The 19,447-nt window shown below is 52.8% G+C and overlaps 1 protein-coding gene across 3 annotated transcripts in view; it reads left to right on the top strand.

Moving 5' to 3' along the window:
- The first annotated feature begins 848 nt into the window (after positions 1-848).
- The window catches only part of SHANK2 (SH3 and multiple ankyrin repeat domains 2), a 694,542-nt gene continuing 675,943 nt past the window's right edge, over positions 849-19,447 (top strand). For all 3 annotated transcript variants that reach the window (XM_054524157.1, XM_054524158.1, XM_054524159.1), the window contains exon 1: positions 849-963. The gene's annotated coding sequence lies outside the window, so the exon portion shown is untranslated. The remainder of the gene's footprint in view (positions 964-19,447) is intronic.

Below are 19,447 nucleotides of genomic sequence, written 5' to 3' on the forward strand. Positions count from 1 at the left end.
CAGGACCCGCCCCTTTGGGCTTCCGCAAACCTAGCAATCCGGAGTCTTGGATAATAACAGGATTCCTGGAGTCTCCGGAGGGTGCCTTTGGCCTCTGGGATTCACCCGAGCCGTTGGCTTTTGCTCCTACAACCCCACCCCCTGGCTTTTCTTGGCTTGGAGGGCAGCTGGCGGAGACACCGTTGTGCACCCCTGGGCGGAAGGTGCCCAAGACCTGGTGGCCTGGGCAGCAGACGCCGGCGTATTACCCGGGTACAAAGTTTTCATTTGCTCTGCGAACGTTTTGATGTGCAGGCGGCCTCTATTTCCGAATCCTATTATTATAAATACTCTGTGGCGGGATCCAGCTGCGTTCGGGATAACCGTGCAGACCGAACCGGACTTTACAAAAATCAGGGACTTTCTCGTCCGCCGGCTTTGGCCAGGGAGGGGGAGGTCCGTGAGCCACGCAGCCCGGGGCGGGGCGGAGGCGGCCAGGGCGCCCCGCGGTCTCCCGGGGTTGCCACAACAGACCCCACGCGCGCGCCCGAGCCGCAGCCGCGAGCGGGAGCGGGGTCGGGGCGGGGGACGGAGTTCCGGGGCGGGGGTCGCCCGCGGGTCCTGGGCCGCACGCGTCCTTTCGGCGGCGAGAGGGCCCCTCCCCCACCCTCGCCGGAGCCAGCGCCCGCGCCAGGCGGGGCCGGGTCCTTCCCCACCCTCTGCACCTGAGCGGCGGCGGCCGCTCCCGCGCTCCGGAGGGGCTGGGCGCGGCGCCGCTCGGGTTCCCGCGGCCGAGCCAGGTGTGCGCGGACGCTGGCGCTCCCGGGGGGCTCGAACCCGCCCCCGACTCGCCGAGCCAGGTGAAGCGGCGGCCGGGGACGCAGGGCGCGGGCCGGGGAGGACGGGAGGTGGTCCTTGGGCACCCGATCCTGCTCACTGACGGCATTTTGGGTGCATCTCGATTCTGGGAGCACCAACTACCGGGTAAGCGCAGTCCTGGACCCAGAGAGGCTGGAGAGGTGGGGGCTGGGGGGAGGGAGCCGCGTGTCCAGGTGGGGGGTCGATTTTCCGTAGAGAGCCCCTCCCCCTGCATGCCTTTCTTCCCGGGCAGGGGCCGGTGTCTAAAGCTTTGGAAGCGGCGTGGGGGCAGAGCGCAGGAAGGAGCCCCCGCTTTATCCCCTGCGCGCACGGACCCCGTTGTCTCTGGCGCGTCCTGCCCCTTCCTCTGGAACAGCGCGTGTGGCGCGACCTCCGCCGCGCTCCTGGGGTCTCCTTGCCCCAGGTCGCCGCCCGCCAGCCCTAGGACCCGGGCCAGCGAGCCCGGCGGAGGAGCCGGCGCGGGGCCGCCAGGTGGCGCGCGGGGGCGGAGACCCGAACCGTGGCTGCCAAGTCCCCCGAGACCCCGCTGCGGTCACCCTGGCCCTGCACTCAGAGCTCCCATCCAGGCGCGCGCGGCGGCAGCAGCAGCTGTCGCGGAGAGGCCGGGGCCGGCGCACCTGGTGCGGGCCCGGGGGTGGCGGGTCGGGCGCCCAGGTCCCGGGGGTCGCGCTGAGCCACAGCCGGGTGCCCGACCCCGGCCCGCCGTGCTCACCAGCTGGGATAGGGAGACCCGGCGGGCGCAGCCCGGCCGCCACCGTCCGTGAATTATGCAGGAAGCTGGCACCGGCGCGCTCGAGTTGATCAAGTTTCCCTGGCAACTTTCGCCCGGGCATCCCTCCTCCCCGGCGGCCGGGCAGCTCCGCCCGCCCAGCCCGCGGCCCAGGCGCCTCCACCGGGTGGCCCCGGCCCCGGGCGCCAGGCGCGGGGAGCGCTCCCGGAGACGCCGACAGCACACTCGCCACTTGGGCTGGAGCCGCAGGACTGAGCCAGCAGGTGCGACCACCGCAGCGGGCCTCGCCGCCCGGGTTCGGTTGGATGCGGGGGCTGGGGTGGACCTCGCCGCCGGGGTTCTGGGGCTTGGGGTGGGGGTGCAGCGCGGCGCCCTCCAGGCGGGTCTGCGTGCGGACACCCTGCTCGAGGTGGGTGGGCGCGTGGGAGAGGCTTGCCTTTCCGTGGGGCTGGAGCACCCAGAGGGAGAAAGGGTGGTGCGGCTGACTGTGGGTTTTCGCAGCCGATCTTTTAAAGGGGCTCGGGGCTCCTGGAACTGAGAAGGCGCTCGGGCCAGGCAGGTGAGGGGTGGGTGGTGGGGGGGTCAGGCGAAAGTACGTAGGGCCCTCGGGGGCTGGCAGCTGCGGGCAGGGGCCTGGGCGTCCTCAGAGGCCATCCGAAAATAAAGTGGTTTTCGGGTGGAAATTCGAGGTTGTAAATTGGATAGTTGAGTGACCTCTTTTTCGTTTGAAACTCAAGTTCGAACGTTAATGAGGCCAATCAGCTAATTAAGCTTCCAGATCCAGAGAGGTAATTTCGGAAGTCCCCCGGTGGGGGAGGGCGATTTGATCTCTACCTGGGATGTGGGCCTCGGTTTTGCAGACCCAGCCACAGGGAAGTTCTGCGCCCCTGGAAAAGGACCTGGCAGATTCAGCCTTGACCCCGGTGCCCTGCGGTCCGCATCACATAATTAGTGACGTCCTTCTGTGCACTAGGCACCGAGCCTGGTGCCCCAGCGGTTTCAGCAGGTCCAGAACAGCCCCGGGCCGATTGCTTTTGGAGTTTTCCAACTACTTGTGGGTTGGAAACAAGGTTGAGGGTCCTAATAGGGTTGAGCCTGTGGGGGTGGAGTGAGGAGAGCGAGCTTAGCCCCCGTCTGGGTTCAGTGTTAATTCTGAGGGAAAGCCGTCGTGTCTGCTCTAAGAGGGGAATTGGTAGGTGGGAGCTGTGGGTTTCTATGCCGGATGTCACTGCCCTCTAAGGGGGCTTGAGGGAGACCCGTGTCCTAATAGGAATCTGGGTGTCCCAGTAGCGCCTGAATGATCCAGCTCCTGGGAAGCACTGTCTATATGAGGCCTCTGATTCCGTTATCACACCCAGGAATTCCTTGTTTTCCTGGAAAGAAGAATTGGATGGAAAGCTTAGTGCTTCTTTGGGTCCCTTTGGAAGGAGGTTGGAATTCAAGTATCAAAGGTAACTCTTTACGAGTAGGTGATTTCGCCCATAAAGATGATCCCAGAGGGCTCGGTTGACAGCACTTGGCTGCTTTTAACAAATTAGGTTCCCCCCCACCCCCCGGGAGGGGGGTGGTCTGTTAGGGGGATCTTTCTGCTTACTGTCTCCAAGTACAGTCTGCTATAGAAAGCCATATTCCTATTTGGGTGAGTTTCAAGATTTTCATTCATTCATTTCTTCATTCAGGTGCTTAGGGTTGTGTGCAGGGCCATGCTGGCTTCTAGGGGTCTTGGTCTAGGCCTGGGGAGCCAGGTGATATCAGATGTGAGTGCTGCCCAGAGGAAGGTAAAGGGATTCTGAGACCGCATTGCATTTTATATTTCATTAGTGACGAGAAAAAGGATGGGAGAGAAAAACGGGCCGGGAATTGACCAGTATACAGAAACATACTCCTAAAAATGGCTTTTTCTAGGAAGGCAGTGCTTTAGCATACTTGCCTTACTTCCAAATACGTAACAGAGTTGCAGACGAGAGAGTTCTGGCGTCAGTCCTGATGAGGACTTTTCTAAAGTGGGGCTCAGCTTGGGAGTTGCTGCAGGGCCTGAGGTTGTGCCTCCTACTCTAAAGGAGTTCTGAGCCTGGACACCTGAGGTCTCACCTGCCTGCAGTTCCAGCCTCCTGCTTTGTAAACTCAAGCCGGAGCTTTCACCTGGGGCTGTTGTACCTGGAGTCTGAGGGCCCCTCCTTAGGGCAGCAGGGAGGGTGTGGCTGAGAAAAGCCAGTGGAAATGGACACGCACAGCGTCTTCAGGAGCCTCCACTTGTCCTGTAACTGGGACTGTGAGCCCCAGGGAGGGACCCTTGAGCATCTTCTTGCCTCCACATGACGTCTAGCAAAGTTCTTGACCCTCTCCGTTTCTATAGACTGGGGAATTTGTGGAAGAAAGGGAAGGAGAGGGGAGAAGGGAGGATCGCTCCAGACAAAGGCGGGTCTTTTCTATCTCTGGAGTCCCCCACCCCTTGCCATTCACCTGGGCACCGGGAGAATGAATCACTTGTTGAGAGGCTGTGAGCACATTGAGTGCAGGGCTTGGAGCCTGCAGCCCCCCAGGGCTAAGTGACCTTTGTGACTTGGCCACTGCACCTAACCTCCCACCCAAAATGAGAGGCCTGTCATTCTCATGGTCAGAGGATATCTGGGTGTATTGGTTTCTTTCCGCGTGAATAATCATCTGAGGGCCTGCTGCCGCATCCAAGCCTGGACTGGCTACAGGGGCTGCCTCCGGGAGCTTCTAGGATAATGGGGAGGAAGAGGCATGACTGGACAGTCCAGTTAGTCCGTGTCGTGACAGGGCTTGTGATAGAGGTGACCATTGAGTGCTGCAGGGCATAGAAAGGGTCCCCAACCCAGCGTGGGGTGGGGTGGGGGTATACAAACCCTTGGAAGAGGTCCGGATTGTTTGACTGCATCCTCCTGGGACTGAACATGGGCCTTTGGCAGAATGACCCAGTCCTTGTTCCCAGGGTGGGGACAGAGCCACCCGCTAATCATAATAATGTCAGCAGCTGCAGCGCGGGTAGTGAGACTCTCACTGAGCATTTTCCTTTTGGTTGGCATTAGTGCCACACTCTTGCTATTTATTCCCTCAGTAAATCTCACAGAAGTCCAAGGAGCCAGCTCCAATTCATTACGATTCCCATTTCACAGATCAGGAGCTTGAAGCTCAGAGGAGTGAAGCCGCTTGCCTTAGCCCACACAGCTAGTGGGTAGGTGAGCCCTTTACCCCACACCGCCTGGTGGTTAAATGCACGCTGCCCAGCTGGAGAAAGCCGCCAGGCAGCGGTTAGAAAATTAGTCTTCTCGTTCCCGTGCTGTGAAATAGCGCTGCGGTCAGCAGGTGAAAACCAGTTTCTCATACTTCTTGATGTGCTCCACGTTTTCCATTGTTGAAGGCAGATTCAAGGACTGGTTTGATGCCACTGATGGACAGCTGTCTCATTGGCCATGGCGCCAGTACTGTCGCTGGGCTTTGGGGTGTAGGCGCCTCTGATGCGAGCCTTCTCTGCATTCGAGGGTTTCCGTTCTTTGCAGGGCGGGGGACGATGGACCCATGCCCACTACCCAGAGCCTGCCCTGGGTTTAGGGACCATAGCCTGGGTCTCTCTGGATGCACGTACCCCGGGGATGGGCCTTCAGGGAGGGACTGGCTGAAACGCAGCTCGCTCCCTGGGAGATTAAGTTCTTAAAAGCCTGTGGGGCTGCCAGGAGTTTGCTGGCAGCAGCAGGGACATGCTGGGCTCCCCGATTGGCTGCCAGATGTCATTGCTGAACCCGGCACTGCACCAGAGCATGACTGGGGACAGTGTTTGAAAATTGTCCTTGCTGGGTATGGTAGCTACTCTGGGGTTAGCTCAGTGAGGGGCGTGTGAATGGAATTAGGCCACAAACTCCCAATCTGAGGCTGCACATTCCAAATGGTGGAATGCAGAAGGGCTTCTGGCTCCCCGTCCCAGAAGTTCTGATGCAGCAGAAAGGCAGCACGGGAGCCCCCCTGAGGGAGAGGAAGATCAGCTGGAGCAGCTGTGAGTTGCTGGACTTAGAAAGGCCTCACCAGAGACCCCCCCCCACAGGAGGCATGCATTGGAGGTCATAAGCACTGCAGCCCTGCCATGGCCCTGCTGGGCTGGGGCCTGCTGCTTCCATTTTTTTTTTTTTTTGTCTCTCCCTAAAAGTGTTGTTTTTTAAAAAAACAGCTTGTTCTCTCATACATTTTCTGCAACAATTTTTTATGAAAAATTTAAATATCCAGCAAAGCTGAAAGAATTGCCAGTAAACTCCTTTCAGATTGTGCCATTCATCATTTACCAAGCTTCTCACACATTTTAAAGTCAACATCTAAAATTTTTCTTCATAGGTTTAAATATTTGTAAAGGCTACGGTACCCCTGTGAAGTAAATATCGATATTTTAAAAGGAATTGTTGCCTAACTGTTTACCCACTGTGATATAAACGCATCGTGACTCACATCCACTTTCACTTGACGGATACGTAAGTGAGCTTTAGGACATTTTCATTGTTCTTTTCTCTTCTTGAATTTATACGCCATTTCCCTAAAGAATTTTATCCTAATGTAATAGACTTCTATGCTCATGGGTCTTTTATTAATCAACCTAGCATACTTCTCTGCACAAAAAGTATACATAAATTGACTTTCATAAAATTTCCCGTGACCTGAGTCACGGGAGTTGCTAAGTATTTAAAAAAATTACTTCTGAATTGAAAAAGCTGTGCAGTCATTGCTGGGGTGCAGTTGGTCAAAAACTATAAATATATTACAGATTTTTAGAAATGGAAAAGGGGAGCTGTTACTGGAGCTGCATCTCTGAGTGAGAAGGCAGTGGGTGTTTTTGATGTTTTAACTGAAGCCCTAGTTGCATTAGCCTTTTTGTTTTTGTATCAGGAGGGCTCTTCACCTGGAGCAGCACCGCCCCCTCACCAGCTTCCGGGGGATAGCTATGCCTTTCTTATGTAAAAGAGCCTCAGGGATGTTAGGGAGGGGAGGTGGGCAGGGGGATCCAAGGCCTTTCTCCACTAATTTCAGGAAAGACTTGGCTACCCTTTAGACTGAGCTGGGTCCACGTGGAAAGGGTCCTTGCACCTCAGTTTGAAGCCCCCTGCAAGGGAGAAGATCTTAGTTCACAAGATTACACCTGCACTCAAGGTCCTGCAGGTGATTCTTACCTGGGGACAGTGATGATACCTACGTGAAGGCAGTGACAGGTGATGCCAGGTGTGTGCTCTGGATACTGCCAGGCTTTGCTACCTCGCTGCAGACCTGGGGGTGTCCTGCCCTATGTCTTCCTCACTCTGGCTCATCAGTCCCCTCCTCTTCTCAAGGAGAATCCAGAGTCAGCACCTAGAGTCCTCGGTGGGGGTGGGGAATGGCCAAGAGTCTGGACAACTGGCAGCCTAGTCCCTGGTCCACTGGGGTGGGTCCTGGGAGGCTTAGGGCCCAAGGAATGGGGTGCGGGGCATCCTGGGTTTCCAGGCCTGGAGCTGACACAGACTTCCGGGCTCCTGGGAGGTGGGAAATGAGCCTCCGAGCCTGTCTTTCCTGAAAATCCTGCCCTGGATTCCTACCCTGGGGAGAAGGCAGGCTTCTTGGGGAGTGGAAGGGGACGCTTCTGTGGCCTCATTTGTACCCCTGAGAGCATAGGGCTCAGCCGTTCCTGTCCATGTTTTTCCTGCCACCCCCCACAAATGTCCCTGGGATTTGAGGAATCTGCTTCGCTCCCCTCTTCCCATGCAGGGGCCTGCAAACTAGAGGTGTTTGCCCCTGGGCCAGCTGGGCTCCTGTGTGACCCCTCCTCACCAGGTGGACAGGTCCCCAGGAAAGGGACCACGCCTTGCTCCTATCTGCATTTCAAGGTCCTACAGTGGCACCAAGCATGGACCAGGGGATGTTGGCAGGGGAAGATACTGACCCAATGGCGTCTCTACTGCCCCTCATCCTGGTTCTGGACTTTCCCTCCCTCAAGGGTCATTCAGCTCCAGTGGCTGAACTTGCCGAAGGTCACGTGGCCCAGCTGGGATCCACACCAGGCGGCTGCCCACTCCACCGTGCAGAGGAAGCACGGTGGCTGTCAGACTTTTAGCTTAAGGAACCCTTTTTGCTCTCTTAGAATTTTGAAGGACCCAGAAGCTTTTTGTGTATGAGCACTAATCTATTGTTATTTACGCTATTAGAATTTACAAATATTTAATTAATGCATTTAAAAATAGTAATAAACTCATGACATGTTGGTATAAATAATGTGTTTTTGTGGATAACAACTATTTTCAAAACAAGAAAAACACTTGGTGAGGCCGGTTGAGGTGGCTCAGGCCTGTAATCCCAGCACTTTGGGAGGCTGAGGCAGGAGGATTGCTTGAGGCCAGGAATTTGAGACCAGCCTAGGCAATATAATGAGACCCCATCTCTACAAAAAATAAAAAATTAGCCAGGTGTAGTGGCACGCACCTGTAGTCCCAGCTACTCAGGAGGCTGAGGTGGGAGGATTACCTGAGCCTGAGAGGTTGATGTTGCAGTGAGCCGTGATCATGCCACTGTACTCTAGCCTGGGTGACAGAGTGAGAAAAAAAATAGTGCAGTGGCTCAGGCCTGTAATCCCAGCACTGTGGGAGGCTGAGACGGGTGGATCGCTAGAGGTCAGGAGTTCGAGACCAGCCTGGCCAAAATGGTGAAACCCCGTCTCCACTAAAAATACAAAAATTAGTTGCGCACAGTGGGGCACACTTGTAGTCCCAGCTACTCAGAAGGCTGAGGCACAAGAATCACTTGAACCCTGGAGGCGGAGGTTGCAGTGAGCCGAGATTGCGCCACTGCACTCTAGCCTGGGCAACAGAGTGAGAGTCCATCTCAACAACAACAAAAAACACTTGGTGAGAAGAGTGGCATTGTTTAACATTTTTGTGGTCTTTTTGCTGTGAAGTTTAATGGAAGACAGCTGGGTTCCTGTGTCTGCTCCTGCAGTGAGCTTGTTGCAATATCACACGTTTTGTAGCTTCCGTTGTGCACTTGGGAGAGGATGAGCTTGAAAAAGCAGCTCACATCTCAGTGTTATGATGAGAATGGTTTGACTTCATAGATCTCTCGAATAGGCTGCTTCCCGGGGCTGCATGCTGAGAGCCTCTGGGAGGAGTGTGTGATCCTTCTTGTCAGTGCATGGGTCCCATTTGAAAGCTGGCTGTGCCACGTGGTCCAAGGGGTGCTTTGAATGATGCATGTCCCTTTTCTTGTCGTTCAGGATATGTCTGTAGAGTTTAGTCGGGGGCTTCAGATAGCCACCAGGTGGTTCCGACCGCTGGGGCAGGCCCTCTGATTGTGGAGTCTAGGATGGTGGGAGAATGCAGAGGCACCTTCCAGGCTGTGGGGTCAATGAGGCTGGCAGAGCCTGAGGCAGTTTAGGAGACTCTGGGAGAGCAGCCTGGCCAATTTGTAGAGTGAGGCAGGCTTGCAAGTGTAGACAGGAGAGCGGAGAGGACTTTGTAGGCATTTGACTGCCTGAAGAAGCCTGTGGTTTTCTTGTGAAGTCTGGTTTTGGTATCAGAGTAATATTGGCCTCATAAGATGACTTGGGAAGCATTGTCTTCCATTTTTTTTTTCTTTTCTGAAAAGTTTATGCAAAATTGGCCTTCATTCTTCTTTAAATGTTTGGTAGAATTCACCAATAAAGCCATCTGGGCCTAGGCTTTTCTTTGTGAAAACTTCTAAATTATTAACTGGATCTCTACTTGTCATAGGTCTTTTTAGATTTTCTGTTTCTTCTTGAGTCAAGTTTGTTAGTTTGTGTCCCACCAGAAATGTGTCCACTTCATGTGAGTTTCTCTAATTTGGTTGCTGTGTAGTTGTTTGTAGCACCGTCTCATTATTATTATTGTTATTATTTTTTTGAGACAGAGTCTTGTTCTCTTGCCTAAGCTGGAGTGCAGTGGTGTGATCTCAGCTCACTGCAAGCTCCGCCTCCCGGGTTTACACCATTCTCTTGACTGAGCCTCCGGAGTAGCTGGGACTACAGGCGCCCACCACTAGGCCCAACTAATTTTTTTTGTATTTTTAGTAGAGACGGGGTTTCACCGTGCTAGCCAGGATGGTCTTGATCTCCTGACCTCGTGATCCGCCTGCCTCAGGCTCCCAAAGTGCCGGGATTACAGGTGTCAGCCACCACGCCCAGCCTGATTCCTTTTAATTTTGTAAGTTGGTAATAATGTCCCTTCTTTCGTTCCTGAGTTTGGTAATTTGAGTCTTCCCTTCTTTTCTTGATCATTTCAGCTAAGGTTTGTCAATTTTGTTGATCTTTTCAAATAACCAACTTGTAGTTTCATTGATTTTCTTTATTGCTTTTCTAGCTTAGATTTCATTAATTTCAGCCCTAACCTTTATTATTTCCTTCCTTCTGCTTGCTCAGTTTCAGTTTCCCATTCTTTTTCTGACTCTCACAAGGTGGAAGGTTTTGGTTACTGATTTGAGATTTTTCTTCTTTTTAACATAGACATTTACAGATCTGAATTTCCTTTAAGTACTGCTTTAGTTGTATTCCATAAGTTTTGATATGTTTTGTCTTCTTTTTCACTCATTTCAAAATGTTTTCCAGTTTCCCTGTGGTTTATTCTCTGACCCATTGGCTATTTAGTTGTCTGTTTAATTTCCACATATTTGTGCATTTGTAAAACAAATTTCGAATTTCATTCTATCGTGGTTGGAGAACATTATTTGTATAATTTCAGTCCTGCTGATGTTTAATGAGGCTGTTTTATAGCCGGGCATGAGGCCTCTCCTGGAGAATATTCCACGTGCCCTTGAGAAGAATGCATATTCTGCCGTCTTTTGTGGCATGTGCTGCAGGTGTCTGCTAGGCTGCTCTAGACTCTGGGATACAACAGTGAACCAGACAGACAACTATTTCTGCCCCTGTAGGGTCGACACCCTCGCCAGAGGAGCAAACAATAATTAAGGGAGATCATAAAGAAGCAGTGATGTGTAGTGCGGGAGGAAAGGAGAGCTTGCTGGAGGGGGCTGGGAGCCAGGGGGGCTGCTGTTTTAGCAGGTGGTCGGGGTGAGCTGCATTGAGGAAGCGGTCCTTGAGCAAACACTGAAATGAGGTGAAGGAAGCGGTGCGTGATACAGGAAGAGTTCAGTGGAAATTGATGTGAGATCACTTTTTTTCCCAATGCACATTTTATAAATTGTGCAAAATACCTATAACATAAAAAGCTACCCTTTTCACCATTTTTAGGTGTGTTGTTCTGAGGCATTAAGGACGCTCATTGTGCTGTGCAGCCTTCATCACCATGTATCTGTAGAACTCTTCAGCTTGCAGAACTGAAACCACGTCCCCACTAAACGCTAGCAAACCATCCCCCTTCCCCCAGCCCCTGGCGACCACCAGTCTGTTTTCTGTCTCTTTGATTTCTGTAGGGACCTCATCCAAGTGGAATCATGCAGTATTTGTGTTTTTGAGTCTGGCTTAATTCACTCAGCATGATGTTCTCAAGCCTCATCCATGTTGTAGCGTGTGTCAGAATTTTCTTCCTTTTTGTGGCTGAGTAATATTCCATTGTGTGGATGGACCACATTTTGTTTATACATTCACCCATCCTTGAGGACGTGGGTGGCTTCACCCTCTGGCTGTTGTGAATAGTGCTACTGTGAACGTAGTTGTGCAAATATCTTGAGTCCCTGCTTTCAGAAAACACCTTCAAAAGCAGTGTCCAGCCCCAGGCCCGTCTGGTCTTGAGATACTAAAGCTGAGATCTTTTACCCACTCGCTCCAGCCCAGGCTGCTTTCTCACAGAAGGAGGCCCCACCTGTCTTCATGGGTCTCAGGAGAAAGCAGGGGTGACCCTGAGTGTGGGAGAAATTGTGGGACATGACTCCTTCCCATGTCTGGTGTCTTCCAGTGAGGCAAGGTGCTGCTCCCTGGGAACCTGGTGGGGGTGTCTCATCTTTGTGGGTTCAGCCCCAGCCTAGGGTTGGATCAAGAAAAACAGGGACCAGAGACAGTAGCAGGGCAGAGAGTGTCTCCTGCAAAATGTAGCTGATTAACTGATTAGATGCTTTCCGGTTGCCTCATGATCTTAAACGCAGGCTGATTGTGCAATGGGTCATTTGCTGATCTCATGTGCAGTTGCTGGCGAAGGTACATGTTTGTTTGTCCCATGGGGCCTTGGGTCGCCTGTGTGGGGCGGGGGAAGTGGGGCATCCAGGCACTTCCCACTCCCTGGAAGCTTTGCCTTGACGTTTCCTTAATAGCCATTTTAAAAAAATCCATCCTGAGTTGATCATGTAGCTCAGTTTATACATTTTATGGAATGGTTAACCCCATTTTATTCTTTCTTTTCCTGTTGACATTTGGGTTGTTTTCAGGATCTTGTTCTTTCAGACTGTGCTGCAGGGAACATTCTTCTATGCAGGGCCGGCGGGGCCTCCCTGGGTACCTCCTTAGAGGAGAAGTTGCCTAGCCCAGGGCTTTCACTGTGCGCAGAGCTAGCTTTCACCAATGTTCTCAAATTGCTTTCCCGGGGTTGTACCAAGTTATAATCCCACTCGCGTGGTGTGAGAACTCCCTGGGCCCCTCCTCCTCAGCAAGACTTGGTGTTGCCTGATATTTGCTAGTCTAATGGGTGGGAAATGGTATCTCCTTTTAACTTGCATTTTCTCTGATTCATAGAAAGCTGCTCCCAGTTCCGGTTCATTGACCACTCAGCTTTCCATTTTCTGAATGGACCTCCCTGGCTCAAGCAATCCTCTCACCTCAGTCTCCCAAGGAGTTGGGACCACAGACACACAGACTACAGGTGCATACCACCACACCTGGCTAATTGTTTTTTTAGAGGGGTCTCCTTGTGTTGCCTAGGCTGGCCTCAAACTCCTGAGCTCATGCGATCCTCCCACCTCAGCCTCCCAAAGTGCTGGTATTTACAGGCATAAGCCACCATGCCCGGCCCATTTTATTTTTTTGATGTGTCTCCTAGGAAATTTAAAATTACATATGTGACTCCAATTATGTTGCTATGGGGCAGGCTGGATTTGTAACCTTCCTTCTCCAGGGGCTGGGGTCTGCCCCTTCTTGCTTGGCCCCCTGGCCTGCAGTGTCCCCGCCTCCACCGCCACCTTCTCACCCTCGGACGGAGCCCCCTTCCTGCTGATGTGCTTCCTTTGAGTTAGCAGCGAAGACTCTAGTTGGAGGAACAGGAGAGGGGCTAGGGAGAGAAGATGGACTAGGACAGCTTGTCACGGCTTGTCACTCAGAGAGACCTGAGTGTGGGCAGGACCCCAGAGCTCACTGAAAATTAATCAGGGTTCTGCACTGCTGGCTCTGGAGAGTCCAGGTCCAAACTTCTTGGAGAACAATGGACCTCAGGAGAAGATGCACCATGTCTGGATCCCGCAGCGGGTTTTCAGCAGGTTTTATGCTAGATCCGAGAATCCTCGTCCTGACAAGCCTCCAAGTACCCCGTGGCAGGCTCTTCGTAGACCAAGCCTGGTTAAATAGCTTCTGGAGTTCATTCTCCTGAAGAACGAGGTTCTTACCAGAACCAGTCTAGAATTAGTATCATATTACTATTGAACATTCATGGAGACCCTTGGATATTCAGATGGCTTTCTGGCCACCGCCGGGTGTTTGCCTAACTCCCAGGGATATGCAGTTGCCTGAGACACCTGGCAGACGCCCTGCGAGACATAGCCTGTGCCTGATGGGCTCAGTGGCCTGGGGTGGGGTGGGTGATTTTCTGAACGAAAGGAAATGCCTCCGAGGTCACAGACCATCTGGCCAGCTGCAGGACATTCCACATGTAAAGGCAAAAATGACTTCTTGGCCAGGGGCGGTGGCTCATGCCTGTAGTCCCAGCACTCTGGGAGGCCAATGTGGGTAGGTGGCTTGCTTAAGAGCAGTTTGAGACCAGCGTGGGCAATACAGAGAAACCCTGTCTCTAGAAAACAAAACAAAACAAAAAACAAATATTAGCTGGGCATGGTGGTGTGTGCCTGTAGTCCCAGCTTCTTGGGAGGCTGATGTGGAAGGATCACCTGAGCCTGGAAAGGTCGAGGCTGCTGTGAGCTGAGATGGTGCCAGTGCACTCCAGCCTGGGCAGCATAGTAAGGCCCTGTCTCAAAAAAAAAAAAAAATTACCATTAACAGTGCAGTAATAACATAGAGTGACCTGTATCTTTGTAGGTAGCTTAGTCAGTCATCATCATTATCATTATTAACATATTATCTGCAGACACTGTCGGAGGACATTTCAGTACCTGCTGTGAGCCAGGAGCTTTGTGCATATGGTCTCATGGAACCACCAGTTGCTCTCTGGGAGTATTTTAATGCCCATTTCACAGAAGGGGAAACTGAGCTCCAGAGAGGTGCATTGGCTGGGGCTTTGAACCCATGTAGCATGTTACGTGTTATAACCAGTAGAACAGAAAGGGATGGGAGCATTTAATCTCCTTCACTCCAGTGAGTCCTCCATCTTGGCCTGCCTGGGGGCCCCTCCCTGTCATCTGTTGACAGCCAGTCCTTCCTCAAGCCCCCTGGGCATTTGTGAACAAAATCCTTATGAAACTGTGAGTTGGATCTTCCCATGAATGAAGTCTGTCCCTGTGACTGTGTGTCCAGACAGCCCCTCTTCTGGGGAGAGTCCTCTGCAGCAGGTGCAGTCAGCATGGGGACAGAGAGGACACAGAGGGCCCCAGCTCTTCAGCGCTTCTGCTGATTGACTCGAGCAAGCTCTTGCCACAGACGGTGCATTTGCCTGGCATAGTTGTGTGTCACTGTTTCAGCACCCTATTCTCTAGGCCGTGGTGATGGGTGATCTGCCTGGAGAATTTGGGCCACAGAGGGAGCATAGCACTGGCCAGGAGGGGCCTCTGGTTCTCCGCTCTTACCCCAACATCTTTGGGCTTTGGGGAGTGTTGGGTTCATTTTCCTTGCTGTAGTAAGTGGTACATTGCAGTGCAGAGCAGCTCTGCCGTGTTGCTGTGTGACTTTGGACAGGCCAGTTGGCCTTTCTGAGCCTTGGTTTTCTTGTCCTTGAAATGGGGATACTAACATATCTCAGGTAGCTGTGAGCATTAAATAAGGTAATTTATGTAAAGCTGAGACTATGGTAAGCATCCACTTACCGCCAACTGTTCTTACTGTCATTAGTGGTGATGTCTGCATCATCTGTGTCCGTGAGACCTGTGCCACGTGTGGGTTGTTGGGTCTGTAAAGTGCCTGCCTTGTCAGGGCTGCCCACTGGCCTGTTGAGACCTCAGGTTTGCACAGGTTTAACAGGTCCTGTTACAGGCAGAGCAGGGGATGCTGGGGTCTCCACCTGTTCTCTGCAGAGCCTCCCATGTGGGCTTCATGAGTGTGCAGGGTTCAGGGACTCAGGATGATGGGGTGCCCAGCGGCAGCCTCCCAGCTCTTGCAAGGGATATCAGCAACTTGAGGGCCCCCCGAGTCCCACCCTCTGTCCATGTGTGCATGTGTGCAGGGCCTGGGGATGGAGGTGAGTCTGTGTATCACAGGGAGAGCCCCTTGGGAGGGGACCCCCTCATCCCGTAGGAACTCCAGGTGGCTGGGCTGCTCTGCCACTCCCCAGCCTGGGTAGTGGTGTGTGTTCGTCCTTGTCGGCCTTCGTGGCCCTCAGTGGCGTTTCCTGACATGGATGAGCCTTTGTTCATCAGAAATCTTATCCTGCCATCTTTTCCTGAAGAGAGAGAGGAGGGGGGTCCTGGGAAGGGGAGATGGGGTAGGCTCTACAGCTAGTGATTCAGTTAGGGGCCCTTCCATAAAGCCTGCATTGTGGTGGGCTTGGGGCCTTTGGTGTTAGACAAACAGAATTAACTCCTGCTTTGCCGGAGCCTCCCCAAAAGTGCCACGATGTGACCTGGGCGAGTGACTGGATCCTTCGCTGCAGCAATCAGCTTCCTGATCTTTAGGTTGGAGATAACCACAGCTATCTAATAAGCAGCTGTTAAGTTGAGGGTTGTGTTAGTTAACCTTTGCTGCCTAACAGACCACCCCAGACAAAGGGTAAAACACCTGTTCATTTCAGGGCTGAATAGTAAATATGTCATGTTTGCATGCTGTGCAGTGTCTCTCCAAAAAAGCAGTCAAAGGCAATACATGAAGGAATGGGCACGGCTGTGTTCCAGTAAAAACTTTACTTATAAAAACAGGCTTGGGCTAGAATTGGCCTGTGGGCGATCGCTTGCCGACCCTGATTTATTTAGCTCATGGTTCTGCAAGTTGCCCACTAGAGCCGGGCTCAGTCCCTGGACTCGGTCCTCATTGCCCACTGGCTACTTGGTAGTTCTGGGCTCCCAAGGGCAGCAAGAGGGGGAGCTTCAGGATGCCGTGGTCTGCAGTATCTGCTTGTATCACATTTGCTGCAGTCCCCTCGGGTTTATTGACGTGGCCAGAGCCAACACAGTGACCATTTCCAGGGTCATTGTGGGGGAAGACTTCCCAAGATGCTGGATCCAGGAGGTATGACTGACTGGAGCCATTACTGTGGCAGCCTCCCAGGCCCGCAGCGCAGTCCCACCTGCGCCAAGTCCCTCCCAGCCGCTGCCTGCGGTGTTGCCCTCGGCACAGAAAGACCTCACAGGACTATGGAGGTGCCACATTGGGTTTTGTTTATTTGTTTGTTTGTTTTGAGACGGAGTCTCACTCTGTCACCCAGGCTAAAGTATGTTAGTTTGTTTTGAGACAGAGTCTCGCTCTGTCACCCAGGCTGGAGTAAAAATGTCGTGCTTGCGTGCTGTGCAGTGTCTCTCCAAAAAAGGCAGTCAAAGGCAATACATGAAGGAATGGGCACAGCTGTGTTCCAGTAAAACTTATAAAAACAGGCCTGGGCTAGAATTGGCCCATGGGCAGTCGCTTGCCGACCCTGATTTATTTAGGTCACGGTTCTGTAAGTTGCCCACTAGAGCCAGGCGCAAGCTGAGCGTGATCTTGGCTCACTGCAACCTCCACCTCCCAGGTTCAGGCAATTCTCCTGCCTCAGCCTCTGGAGTAGCAGGGACTATGGGTGCATGCCACCACACATGGCTAATTTTTATATTTTTAGTAGAGATGGGGTTTCATCATGTTGGCCAGGCTGGTCTAGAACTCCTGACTTCAAGCGATCTGCCAGCGTTCTCAGCCTCCCAAAGTGCTGGGATTACAGGCATGAGCCACGGCGCCTGCCCTCACGTTGGGTTTTGATGCTTTTACTGGTCACAGCATTTTGTGGTTCAACCAGGAGGCATGATGCATGTTTTAATTTTGTTCCTGAATAATTTTGCATGGTGACTGTTGATAAGCTAATTTCAGCCTGCCCCGTTGCCTTCTCTGGCCATTGAGCTGGGGACGTGGAGAATGAGGAGTGTTCTATGGATGGTGAGACGGGCCCTGAGCAACATCCCCCTCAGTCCGGTCCTGCCTTTCAAACGAACAGTGTCGATGGAGGGGGTGGAGGAGGCTGAGCAGGAAGAACAGAATGGCCACCCTGGCTTCCTCCTGGTCCTGGCTCTGCCGTCAGCACCTGCTGGTCTGGCCTCAGTTTTCTCAGCAGGAGAATGGGTGCATCTGATAAAGTCACATTGCTTCTGGCACAGACTTCAGCAAAGGCAGCTGGCAGGATGGGAGATGGTGTACACACACGTGTGAGGAGAGCGTGTGCCCATCCTCACGGCAGCCACTCCCCACAGGCTGTGTCGCATGGACCTCAGGAAGTGGCTTCCGACGAAAACTGAAGATCGGAGGCTCTTCGGTCCCCGCTGCATGCCTGTACATGATGGCCTTTTGCCTTCAGTGTTTTCCCCTCGCTCCATGAAGTGGATCCGGAACCCCTGTGAGCCGCTGAGAATGAGAGGTTCTTTTTAGTTCCTTTATGGAGGTAAAATACATGTAATATAAAGTTAACTTTTTTTTTTTTTTTTTTTTTCCGAGACAGAGTTTTGCTCTTATTGCCCAGACTGGAGTGCAATGGCACAGTCTTGGCTCACTGCAACCTCTGCCTCCTGGGTTCCAGCGATTTTCCTGCCTCAGCCTCCCGAGTAGCTAGGATTATAGGTGCATGTCACCATGCCCGGCTAATTTTTGTATTTTTAGTACAGACAGGGTTTCACCATGTTGGCCAGGCTGGTCTCGAATTCCTGACCTCAGGTGATTCACCTGCCTCGGCCTCCCAAGGTGCTGGGATTACAGGCGTGAGTCACTGTGCCTGTCCTGTGCAAGAGTTTTTATAGAGCTTAATCTCCGGTACCATCCGGAGCTCAGCAAGTGGGGCCAGAAGTTCCCACCTTCTTAGACACCTGTGTTCCTGGTGACCAGTCCCAGTCTGAGACTGGGGCCCCCACCCTAAGTCACCTCATTAGCATAAACTCTGGTGGGGTCAAAAGGGACTCACTTCTGCTACTCAGGAAATTCTAAGGGTATTAGGATCTCTGTGCTGGGAACTGGGGATAAAGCCCAGTGTATTTCTTATCCCACAGAGGATGATTCGTGCTGTAGCATGGATCAGTGCCTCCTTCCTTTCGATGGCTGGAGATACTCCATTGTGCGGTAGCTCATGTTTCGTGTCTCCGTTGTGTGTTGATGGGTGTTTTGTTCTTTCTGGGTTTTGGCTGTCGTAAAGGGTGCTGTTGTGAACATTTGTATACGTGTTTCGAACATCAGAGGGGGAGGGTGTGACATTTCCTCCCTCCGTTCATGGGGTGCCTGTGGGGCAGCAGGGCCACCCGGCCATGCTCCTCCAGTGCCGGGGACTCCGGAATGAGTGTGGTCACTCATCCCCCCTTGACAGAAGAGGACGCAGACTTAGCTCGAATGCGGGCAGTGGGGAAGCCATGGAGGGGGCTGGGGTCAGGCAATGTGGGCTCCTCCAGAGACCAGGCCCCTGCTTTGTGGCATCTTCCAGAAAAGGGGCCCGAGGCTTGGGCAGGCTGGGTCTGGCTGGCTACAGACAGGCCCCCCCGACTCGGAGTCCAGCACGTGGAGGACCAGTCTGTGGGGGGGGCATTTCCTGTGGGTCCCAGAGCTGTTTCAGAACTCCTCACAATGATGGTTTCTACCTCTGTAAGAGTGATGAGCACCTCCAAAAATAGATGTGCATCTGCAGGCTAACATTTTGTTGTTGTTATTTATTTATTTATTTATTTATTTTTGAGATGAGTCTTGCTCTGTCGCCCAGGCTGGAGTGCAATGGCATGGTCTTGGCTCACTGCAGCCTTTGCCTCCCAAGTTCAAGCAATTCTCCTGCCTCAGCCTCCCGAGAAGCTGGGATTACAGGCACATGCCACCACACCTAGCTGATTTTTTTTTTTTTTTTTTTTTTTTAGTAGAGAGGGGGTTTCACTATGTTGACCAGGCTGGTCTCGAACCCCTTACCTCATGATCTGCCTGCCTCGGCCTCTCAAAGTGCTGGGATTACAGGCATGAGCCACCATGCCCGGCCCTATTTATTTATTTATTTTTGAGAGGAGTCTTGCTCTGTTGCCCAAGCTGGAGTACAGTGGCATGATCTTGGCTCACTGCAGCCTCTGCCTCCCGGGTTCAAGCAATTCTCCTGCCTCAGCCTCATGAGAAGCTGGGATTACAGGCACGCGCCACCACACCCAGCTGATTTTTGTATTTGTATTTTGTATTTGTATTTGTATTTTTTTCTTTTTTAGTAGAGAGGGGTGTTTCACCATGTTGGCCAGGCCGGTCTTGAACCCCTGACCTCATGATCCACCTGCCTCGGCCTCTCAAAGTGCTGGGATTACAGGCATGAGCCACCGCACCTGGCACTATTTATTTATTTATTTTTGAGGCGAGTCTTGCTCTGTTGCCACTACGCCCAGCTACTTTTTGTACTTTTAGTGGAGATGGGGTTTTGCCATGTTGGCCAGGCT

Source organism: Pongo abelii, chromosome 9, assembly GCF_028885655.2.
Source record: "Pongo abelii isolate AG06213 chromosome 9, NHGRI_mPonAbe1-v2.0_pri, whole genome shotgun sequence".
NCBI lineage: Eukaryota > Metazoa > Chordata > Mammalia > Primates > Hominidae > Pongo > Pongo abelii.